A 12,086-nucleotide genomic window follows, 5' to 3' on the forward strand; every position below is an offset into this window, starting at 1 on the left:
AAAAAATAGTGCTGGTAATTTTAAGTAGGATTTACAGAAATGTATAAATTGAGTGGTGAAAAAAATATATTTTAACACATGGCACCAGAATTCATATAGTGGGAAGGGTCTCCTTAATTTATATGGTTTAAAAAATGGGAAATCTACCTTTCAAATACAAGGGAAAGACTTTGTAACAATAGAGTGTTTGAGGGCTTCTGCAAGAGAACTTGAATTTTTCAGTAAGATGATCATGGCAGCTCAGACTGTCAGGGGGCCCTGGAAAAGGTTGGTCTCAGGATGCCGTCTGAAGCCTGCGGCAGTGGTGGGGGCCGTGGCTCCAGCGCAGGGACCTGTAGAAATGTCAGGTATTTAGCTTCCTGTGGAATACTGATGAGCAGAACTCTTCCACTACATACCTCAATTTTGCCTAAGGAGGTATATGCAAGAACTTTCTTCAGAACTGCTGCACCACTAATAAACAAAAGAAAAGAATATTCAGAGAGGAGAGTTATAGGATATTCTATGCAGGAAATGTATGATGTAGTATCGGGAATGGAGGATTACAAGCATTTTGTTCCTTGGTGCAAAAAGTCAGATGTATATCAAGTAGATCTGGATATCGCTAAACACGATTAGAAATTGGGTCTCCACCTGTATTCGAGCACTATGCATCAGTAGTAACCTTGGTGAAACCACATTTGGTAAAGCAGCCTGTACTGATGGGAAGCTCTTAAATCATTTGGAGACTGTTTGGTGTTTTAGCCCAAATTCTTCCTGGCTACCCAAGAATTTGTATTTTAGATTGTTCAATTTCTTTTGAATTTTGCTCACTTTTACACTCTCAGCTGCCACATTGTTTTCGATGAAGTTGTAAAGCAAATGGTAACTGCTTTTGAAAGAAGAGCATGTAAGCAGTATGGTCCAGAAACGAATATACCTTGGGTATTAATGTTTCATGAAGTTCATCATGTGTAAAGGGAAAAAGGAAATGGTCACCTACTTACAACTAGTTTATTCACTTTTAAGAAGTGCTTTCAGAAGTCAGAAGGCATTTGTCAAACTCAGCTTTGATTATAAACCTGTACTGTTGAATTTTTTCATTTGGAATATGTAACCACGTGTACCTAGAATTCAGTCAAGTGTAATTCAGAGTAATATGTATATTAGCATATTTACAATAATGAATGTCATCACTGTTGCAAGAATACTGACATCACTCTTCTGAACAGAAATTGGAATGGTAAATTTAAACCTTTTAATTATCACCTCACCTGAAAGATGTTGGTTGAGATACACATGCAGTGTATATTATATTAACCATATCACATTTACGTTATTAAATTCAGACTATTTATAACTTATTGTCTTTAGGGACTGCCTCATGGCTTAGGATATTTGAGTAATCATCAGACATTTATAGTAAAAACTTTAACTTAAAAATACTGTTAATGAAGGTTCCCAGGCATTTTTCTTATTTTTAAATTGTTCTTATGGGTAATAGTAGATAATTCAGTGTTATACTGAGGTTAGCTTCCAGATAAAGTGAATTTTGTGTGTGTGTGTGTGTGAGTGGTACAGACTTTTAAGCTACTTTTCTCATAGTCTGCAACCCTCTCCCAGGTACCTTGACTGCTATTTCAATAATGCTGATTATGTGTCAAATTTTGTCTACAACAGTAGGCAATAGATGAAGATAAGTTTCTTGATATGTCTCAAGCACCATTCATCCTTATTTTCTATTTATTGTGTGTACTCACTTTCAATAACATATTTCAAACTGATATTTTTGTAAACACATCAGTGTAAGGACTGAAGTGGTAACAATACAGTAAATTTGTTTAAAAAAAAAAGAGAGAGAGAGAGAATGTGAGTTTTGCTTTTGCTTCTGAGAGGAAAAGGCATGGTCTGGGGGTTGACTGAAAATAGAGGTCCAAAAAAAGGGATGGAAAGGTAAAAATCTTAATTATCTATTAAGATCTATCTATTGTCTATTATCTTAGTAAAGAGAAAGACCAAGAAATGGGCTGTCTTTGTTAATATTGGAATGCTGAAGTCAATTTAAAATTGTTTCTGTTGGTACATCTCTCCTCTATCTTCTAACTACACAAAATAAGTATATTCAGTGTGACTTTCAAGTGCTGGTAGTAGCAGACTAGGTATGCTTAGATAGCCAGTAAAACATTATTTCTAGGTGTGTCTGTGATGGTGTTTCTGGAAGAGATTAGCATTTGAATCAGTAGACTGAGTAGAGAACTTCCATCCTCTTGAGTGTGGGTGGGCATCATCTAATCCACTGAGGGTCCAAATAGAACAAAAAAGTCTGAAGAAGGACAAATTTCTGTTCTCTTTTCTTGAGCTAGATATTCATTTTCTCCTACTCTCAGATATCAGAGCTCCTGGTTCTCAGGCTTTTGCACTCTTTGACTTATACTATTGGCTCCCCTGGTTCTCAGGCCTTTGGGCTTGGACTGAAATATGCCACTGACTTTCTTGTTTCTTCAATTTGCCATAACCACATGAGCCAGTTCCTAAAATAAACATCCTCTTATATCTGTATCTGTATCTATATCTATGTCTATATCTTCATATTCTATTACTTTTATTTTTCTGGAGAATCCTGACAAATACACTAAGTAACTCACATTAAACCACCTGTTGATCATAACCAAAAAGAATAAGCAAAAGAGGTTTTTTGCTCAAAGGCGTCAGGAAATTAAAAAGGAAATAAAGATGACAGGGCCAGGATTTAAGAGGATATTGTTCTGTGCTTGCTCAAGGAGAATTGTCAATTGCAGAAGAGATTGCTGAGAGCTGGTGAGATCTTGAGAAGCCCAAGAACAAGGGGATCTAAAATGTGGAGTCCAAGGCTTATCAGAGGTAGAAGCATGATAAAACTTACTCACATTAGGTGTAGGTAGGTATACCTGTAAGGCTATATACTTAAAGGAGGGATGAAGTTGAAGTAGAAATTTCTGGCATGGATGAAACCATAGGGTTTCACTAGAACTAAAAATTACAGTTGATCCTTGAACAACATGGGGGTTGGGGTGCAGACTCTCCTACCCATGTTAAAAATCCATGTATAACTTTACAGTTGGCCCTCAGTTTCTGAAATTCTATATGCATGGGTTCAACCAACTGTGGATTGTGTAGTACTGTAGTATGTATTCATTGAATAAAACCTGTGTATAAGGGGATCCACACAGTTCAAACCATGTTGTTTAAGGGTCTACTGCATTTTTTTTTTAAATAAAAGAACGAAAACACAATATCAGAAATTGAGAACATTGTGGATTGGCTTAACAGAAGACTTGACAGAGAATAAGTAAGAATAAAATAAATGATACGTCAGAAGAAAAATCCAAAAAGGATGGAGCAATGCAAAAGAGACAATAAAAGACAGAGTGAATACAGTGAGAATAAATAAAATACGTAACTGGACTACAAAGAAGATATCCAGATAGCCAAAAAGCACATGAAAAGATGCTCAACATCACTAGTTAATACATAAATGCAAATCAAAACTACAGTGAGGTATCACCTCACACCCGTCAGAATGGTCATCATCAAAAAGTCTACAAACTATAAATTCTGGAGAGGGTGTGGAGAAAAGGGAACCTTCCTACACTGTTGGTGGGAATGTAAATTGGTACAGCCACTATGGAGAACAATATGGAGGCTCATTAAAAATACTTAAAATAAAACTACCATATGATCCAGTGATCCCACTCCTGGGCATATATACAGAGAAAACCATACTTCAAAAAGATACATGCACCCCAGTGTTCATTGCAGCTGTTTACAATAGCCAAGACATGGAAACAACCTAAATGTCCATTGATAGAGGAATGGGTAAAGAAGATGTGGTAGATATATATACAATGGAATATTACTCAGGCATAAAAAAGAATGAAATAATGCCATTTGCAGCAATGTGGATGGACCTAGAGATTATCATACTAAGTGAAGTAAGTCAGAGAAAGACAAATATATGATATCACTTATATGTGGAATCTAAGAAAAAATGGTACAAATGAACTTATATACAAAATAGAAATAGACCCACAGACATAGAAAATAAACATGCTTACCAAAGGAGAAAAAGAGGGGAGGAGGGATAAATTAGGAGTTTGGGATTAACATACACACACCATCATATATAAAGTAGATAACCAACAAGGACCAACTGTATAGCACAGGGAACTATGCTAAATATTTTGTTATAACCTATAAGAGAAAAAAATCTGACAAAAAGAGATATATATGTATGTATAACAGAATCACTTTGCTGTACACCTGAAACTAACACAACATTGTAAATCAACTATATTCCAATAAAATTTTTAAAATATGTAACTGGAGTCCCAAAAGGAGAGGAGAAAAATCAATGGATCAGAGAATACATAAAGGAATAATAACTAGAAAAATCTACTAACATTAAAATATATATTATAGCATCAAAAGATCTCTATATGGCTTCTGATTCCAGATATATTAGTATATTCCACCATATTCATCAACAAACTACAACATAAAGGACATAGAAACATTTTCTAAAATAACTGGCAAAACACTTGGAAAGTTGCAGAAAAAGAAGACTGTCCAGGAATCTCAGGATTTGTGGAACAACACAATGGAATTTCCTCTCTGCAGCTGCAGAGACTGTGGGCAGTGCCCAGTCTTTCTCCACAGTTATGAGGTAAGAAGGTAGTGCACATCCCGTCCTCCCCAACAATAGAGTTCTGGAGAAAGTTCGGAGAGGAAGGAGTTGCAGAAAGGGATTTTCAAACTCTGTATATGAATTCCTGAGCAGACCTCTAAGTGTCTCATGCCTGAAACTGACAAGAAACAATAGAGCAAGAGTTGAGAGCTGAACACTGATCTGAAACGGCACCCAGGATTTGGGTTAGCCTCTGGGAAACACTCAAGTGGGGCAGACCAAAATAGCACTGTAAAGGCTTTGAAAACAATTGACATTTTAATCACAGCTCACAAAAATGGACCAGGGTGTGCATTCTGGATCTAAACATGTTTACTGCCAGCTAAATAGAAGATTTCAATAGGATCCAGGGTGTCATAACATAATATTCATATATAACATGTAGAATAAAATCCAAAATGACTCATTGTAGCAACAACCCCTATAACCTCAATATCCACGAGAAAAGGCAATCGGAAAATGCTAACACTGAGATGACACAAATGTTGGAATTATCTGACAAGGATTTAAAAACATTATGTGGACTCAATGTCTGTGTCACCCCCAAATATGTTGATCCCAAACCCCTAGGTGATGATATTTGGAGATGGGGTCTTTGGGAGCTAATTAGAATTAGATAAATTCACCTGGGCAGGGCCCTGGTCTGGTGGGGTTAGTGTCCTTGTAAGATGAGGCACTAGAGAAATGCTCTCTTTCTCCCCCTGCCATGTGAGGACACAGCAAGAATACAGCCATCTGCAAGTCCAGAAGAGAGTTTTCATACGAATCTGATCATACCGGCAGCTGGTTTTGGACTTCCAGCCTCCAAAACTGTGAGAAAATAAATTTCTGTTATTTAAGCTACTCAGTTCATGATATTTTGTGATGGAAGCCTAAGCCAATTGAGACAAAGAGCTATCTTAAAAATCCAGTAGGCATTTACAAATCCTTTTCAAAAAAAAAATTAAATTAGAAATCCTCTGTAAAGGAACGGAAGAAATAAAGTAGAGCCAAATGGACGTTTTGAACTAAAAGATCAAAAAACTGAAAGTCATAACATCCACAGAAGTAAAACATCACTAGTGGGCTCAATAACAGAATGAAGATGACCAAGAAAATATCAGTAAACTGGAAAACTTATCCAATTGATTCTTCTAATCTGAAAAACAGAGAGATGGTATACAGAAAAATAAAAAATTGGACAAACCTCAGAGACCACAGAGATCTCGGAAACAATAGCAAATCTAACATTCATGTGATCAGAGTCCCAGAAGAAAAAAAACAGCAAGCCTGAAAAAAAAGTGTGTGATATTGGCATAAGAATAGATAAAGAGAATAATAAAAAAATATAGGTTCCATAAATAGAGCACACATGTAAAGTCAGTTGATTTTCGTCAAAAGTGCAGAAGTAATTTAGTGAAGACAGGAAAGTATTTCCAATAAATGGTGCTGAAATTAGATATCCACATTAGAAAGTCATAATAATCTTAACTTTTACCACATATTATGTACAAAAATTACTTTGAAATGGAACATGGACCTAAACACAAAATCTAAAACTATAAAAGTTTTGAAAGAAAACATCTAAAGAAATCTTTGTGACCCTGTGGTAAGCAACTTTTTTTTAAAGGTAGAGATCCAAAAGAAATAAATATAAAGTAAAAGTTGATAAATTACATTTAATCAAAATTTTTAAAAATCTAGTCTTGAAAGACAATGTAAGGAAAATAGAAAGGCAAGCCAATAAGCTACATACTGAGAGAAAATATATGCAAATTTTATTTCTAACAAGAGACATTATCAGGTTGAATAAACAACTCATAATAAGAAAACAAACAATCCAGTTTTTAAATTAGCAAAAATTTGAGCAACACTTCACCAAAGAAGATACACAAATAGCTAATGAGCCCAGGAAAAAGTACTCAATAACATTAGTTACTGGAGAAATGAAAATTAAAACCACGGGAGATATCAATATTCTCACTAGAATGGTTACAACTGAAAAGACTGACAACAGCAAGTTTTGGTAAAGATGTTAAGCAACTGGAATTATTACACATTGCAAAGGATGTAAAATGTGAAAAACACTTTAAAGTACCTGAGGACTACATTGGGTATTTTTTGTAAATTTAAATAAACAATTTCTGAATGACAGAAATTCTAGATATCTAATAACAGAAATGAAAACATATCCATGCAAATATATGTAAAAGAATGTTCAAAGAAGTTTATTCATAATATCTCCAAACTGGAAACAACTGAATTGTCTATCAATAGGTGAATAAAACTGTGCTATTCAGTCAAATTACTATTCAAGAAAAAAAGAGAATAACATGTATGAATCTCTAAACCCTTATGATGGGTGAAAGCAAAAATATGCAAAAAAGTACGTACTGTATTTCTCCATATGTATGAAATTCTAGAACAGACAAAACTAATCTATAGTAGCAGAAAGCAGATTTGTGTTTGCTTCACCTGGAAATACATGGTGAAGATTGATATAAAGGAGGACAAGGAAACTTTCTGGGGTTGTGGAATGTTGTATATCTTAACTATGGTGGTGGATACAATAGTCTATACATTTTGCAAACTTTAGCAACTTATACACTTAAATGAATGTATTTATTGAATATAAATTATACCTCAATAAATTATATGTATATATTTATGTATATATATACACACACAACTTAACATAAATGTGTGTGTATGTACATGTGTGCATGCATATGTTTTTCATAGAAAAAAGAGTGAAAACTGTATCAGTGTGCCCTACAAAAGGCTGTTAATAGGAACATTAATTCTTCTAGCATGTCCAGTACTACATGCACTATTAAAATATGAAAACTAATGCCCACAGAATCAGATACTTTGAAAATTATAAAAATAGAGTGTATTACATTATCATCAGTTATGTATTCAGTAGCCTCCATAATTTTTTATCTTAAAAACAACTATCAAATGCAGTAAGAAATATATTGTTTAGAGACACTTGTAGTAGCAACTGATGGAGTGAATTTTGATCTTCTAAGGCAAATAATTTTCTCCTGATGTGACAATTTTGTAAAGCTGAATTATTATTTTAAGATGCCCTTAAAATTCAAATATATTTTTTATATGTTGTAGATACATATGGAAATGATATATTTCATTTTCTTCTGCAGCCAGAAAGATGGTTATCGAAGTTAATTTCCTTTGTGAGAAAATTTGGAGTGATCTCCTAGATTAACTTTCACAAAGTTGTTGCTTCACTATTAACATGGTTATGATATTATCTAACAGGCACATTTTTACATCTTAATTGGCTATTAAGTATAGGAAAAAAGGAACCACAAACTTGAAGTAAATGATAAGTGTGTCCTTTAGTGACAATTAATTATTTCAGTCCTTGATAATATTCCCAGGTCTCCAGAGGGAGATGGGGAAAAGCCAATTTCCTTTTTTTTTTTTTAACATCTGTGTTTCAGTTAATGTTCCTTTCTAAGTGAAATTCTGTTGCTTATTTCATAATCCCTAAAGTTTTCAATATTTAAAAAAAGTAACTTGCATTTCAAAGATAATTTGAGATCTCCAGGTCACTGAATTTCCTTGTTTCTTTTTGTAGAAATGTGGTAAACACCTGAGAAGAATAAAGAACAAACCCAAAATATGTAAACAAAATTAGGCATCATTTTTAGCTTGTAGCTAGCAATGGCATATACTTCTCAACTCACATTTTTACTTCAAACAGATATATTAACAAAATTTGAAGGGTTTAATAATTTTCAAAGAAAAATATTGCCTCTGGGAGTCAAGGGCCTTTTGTGTTGGGAGCCAATCCCGTCTTCTGTGTTCCAGATACCTCTCAACTTTCTGGTGAGAATTCTGCAACATGCCGTTTTTATTAAGGTTAAGAATTATTGGATCAAATGTGGATGTAAACCCTAATTTAAAAAAAGTAATTAACAATGCATACTTGAAAAACATTTATTTTATTTCCCTAGTACCATTTGTTCCTCATTTGAACAGTTTTAAATTTCATGTAGTTCTGCAAAGAGCATTTTCTATGCTGGCTGGCAATCACGGTAGCAAACCTATTTAGTCTATGCAGTGTCATGTGTTTAGCAAATACAAATCAGAATTCTTTGTTTTTCCTTTCTCCCACTGACTCAGGAAATATCATAAGAAAGGTAAAAAAAAAAAAAAAAAAGTAATTTCACCCTTCTCCAGCCCATATTTTCTTCTCTCCTAACCCCAGCACCATCACAAATATCACAAATCTGAGTGTATGTTGAATATCTTGGCCCTTTTCTAATTAAAGGTGGCTGCCTAATTCTCCGGGCAGTGCAAAAACCCTTCAGGTCCTAAAGAGAAATGACTTCCAAATTGAAAAACTAGTAAATAAGTCAGTTTGAGGCCCAAAAGCAATTATCATTACAAGGAAGTATCTTGTTAAAAGTCTATCTTGAGTTGGCTAGTTTTGGTCTTCCAGTAATTGGAAAGCAGACAGACAGCAATTTTGTTCCTAAACATTCATACAAAGACAATTTATCCATATAGTAATGACATTTAAGTAAAGGTATTTATGCTACAGATGGCTAAACAGCAAAAATGTTTGTCACTTGCCAAAAATCTGGGGAGAAAGACATGATTTTATTTTAAACTGCATTTATATAATTCTAATTATACCTACAGTACCAGGAATTTTAACTGGTTATATAATACAATTCAATTCAGGATCTGAGTCTTTACTTGATGCAAAGCACTGTCCTTAAGTTCAGAAGAGAGATGATTATCAAGGTGGTTAAAATAAAAAGAATTTAACATTTGCAATGGAAAGAGACAAAACTGCATTATATAAGGCATATGAGAAACTTTGTAAACAAAAAAACAAAGGGCCACAGAGATACAAGGAAGGAGAAGTTGCAGCATCTGGACCTGGGAAAAGGATGAGGTAATGAGGAAAGATTTCATGAAGAAAGTGACATTTGAGATGGTTTTTTCGAGACATTATTTCCACATGCAAAGTTGGGGCAAGAGGGCGTTCTAGAATGCAGAAAGGGAATGGTTAAAAGCTAGGAGATGGAAAAGCATGGGGTACGTTATGAAAGCCTAAACCATACGGTTTCAATAGAGGAGAGAAAATGAATAAGGTAAAAATAAGCAATGTGTCTTCAAAGCAAACTGCTACAAATATGTAAAATTTCCCATTTTTAAGACATGGGCAGCCAATAAATTATTTTTAGCAGGGAGTAATACGATAAGAGCTATTTGGGGAGAAATAAATAGATCTGCACGGAGAGTAGTAGACTGGAGGTGGAGAGACCAAAAGTCAGTAAAGCTGTGAATCACCAGAAGTGGCTGAAGCAAGAGAATTTAGAGGAAATAGGGCTGGGTTAATTCTGATGCCCTTGGAATGAAGAATAGGGAGTAAATGTTAAAAGTGTAAATAAATTCTTAAAAATGATGGAAGAAAGCGTTGGGGGAGGGAGTCATTATGACTCAAGTTTTAAGACCTAAAAATTTGGCAAACTGCTTGGATAGAAACAAATGTAGGGAACATTCGGCTGGGGATATATTTTGAAATGAAGTGGCAGTGAAGATAAATGAACAAGAAAACCTCTCACTCCCACAGCATCCACCATCAGTGTTATAATGACAAAAGCACCAAAACTATATTCATTAATTCAAAAGACACCTATTCTAAGAGAGAAAGTAATTGAAAAATTTGTATGCATTTTGGTACATACTTAACACAATAAAAATAATACTTAATATTTATTTAGGCCTTTTTCTATGCCAGGCACCATTCTCAATTATGGAGTAACTTAATCCTCACAAGTATATTGTCTCCATTCGACAGATAGAAGATCAAGGCTTAGTGGGCTTGGGAAATTTACCCAAGGATGCACAACTAGTATAAAACACAACCTTGACTGAAATCATCATCTATTTGTTTCCAAAAGAGATGATTTTAGTCTGCATTATGCTATTGAAACCCGAAGGATAACTGAGGGTAAAATGATAACAAGAAGCCATCTTAGATGACTATGTAGCTGAGTCTTAAAGGATAAAAGGAGTCATTTGGGTTGAAGACAGATGAGAAAGTGCCTGGAGAGGAAGGGATTTCTAGGCAGTGAGAGGAGCCTGTGCAAAGGCCTGGAGATGAGAAGCAAGGTGAGTCTAAAGAACTGCAATCCATCACAAAACTTATTATACTGTCATAAGAAGCATCCCCGGGGAAGTGGGCGCCATTATGCCATCCTGTCATTACTCTTTGAAAATGATGTTAGAATATTATTAAACTAGATCTCAATTAAGCAGAGGCCTTAATTAATCAGATTATCTCTCGCAAAATATTTTTTAACAAGAAAATAAAAAAGACAAGCATTCATCCTTCTTTCAGGCAGAAGTCTCTTGGGTCAGAGCATAACTGAGCTTCAATCCCTCATCTAAGTTTTTCGAGAATATCTCTGAAGTCTATTGACAAAGAAGAAAATAAATTCCATTACTTTGATTTACTGTATTTTAAAGAAGATCCATGAAAGGAACTATCTGAAGTAAGACATGAGGGACATGGCCTCTTCTTTTATCAGGGTATTTTGGGGTGTGGATGGTAATTTCAGCTTTGTGGTTGGGGATCCTATGTCATTATGAGAGGCCATAGGAGGTACTGGTTAAAAACATTCACTCTGGAGAACACCATGTGGGTGTGCATCCTGGTTCTGACTTTTATGAACTATGTGACATTTGGCAAGACTGAGTGATATCTCTTGCTGTGTAACAAAGTATCCCAAGTTGAGCAGCTTAAAACAACAAACATTTATCACACACCATTTATGAAGGTCAGGAATCCAGGAGAGGCTTAGCTTGCTGGTTTTGGTCGAGGATCTTTCATGAGATCTGGAATTGTCTTAAGAAGCAGGAGAATCCAGGCTTGCTATTGTGGCTGTTGGCAGGAGCTTTCAATGCCTCACCATATGGGTCACTTCATATCGCTGCTCATAGGTATGGTTGTCCCTCGAGTGAGTTTTCAGAGACAGAGACAGAGAGAAAACTCAAGACAAACCGTAGTATTTTTATTATTTAGCCTTGAGAGGGACATCCCTTCATATCTGCCATATACTATTCACTCGAAATGAATCACTAAGTCTAGCTCAAACTCAAGGGGAGAGATATTAAGCTTCACCTCTTGAGAGGGTACCATCAAAGAATCAATGGGCATAGCTTTAAACCACCACAGAAAATTACCTAACTTCTTTATGTGTGTTTCCCTATCTGTAAAATGGAGATACAATAGTACCTACAGTACAGCGCTTGTATTACTCAGAGTTCTCCAGAGAAACAGAACCAATAGTATGTGCATGGAGAGAGAGAGAGAGAGAGAGAGAGAGAGATTTATTATAAGGAATTGGCTTACAATTAT

General features: G+C 35.0%; 1 pseudogene; it reads left to right on the forward strand.

Moving 5' to 3' along the window:
• The first annotated feature begins 232 nt into the window (after positions 1-232).
• On the forward strand, positions 233-957 carry LOC116753931 (annotated as a pseudogene).
• The last annotated feature ends 11,129 nt before the right edge of the window (positions 958-12,086 follow it).

Source organism: Phocoena sinus, chromosome 5 (assembly GCF_008692025.1).
Source record: "Phocoena sinus isolate mPhoSin1 chromosome 5, mPhoSin1.pri, whole genome shotgun sequence".
Taxonomy (NCBI): domain Eukaryota; kingdom Metazoa; phylum Chordata; class Mammalia; order Artiodactyla; family Phocoenidae; genus Phocoena; species Phocoena sinus.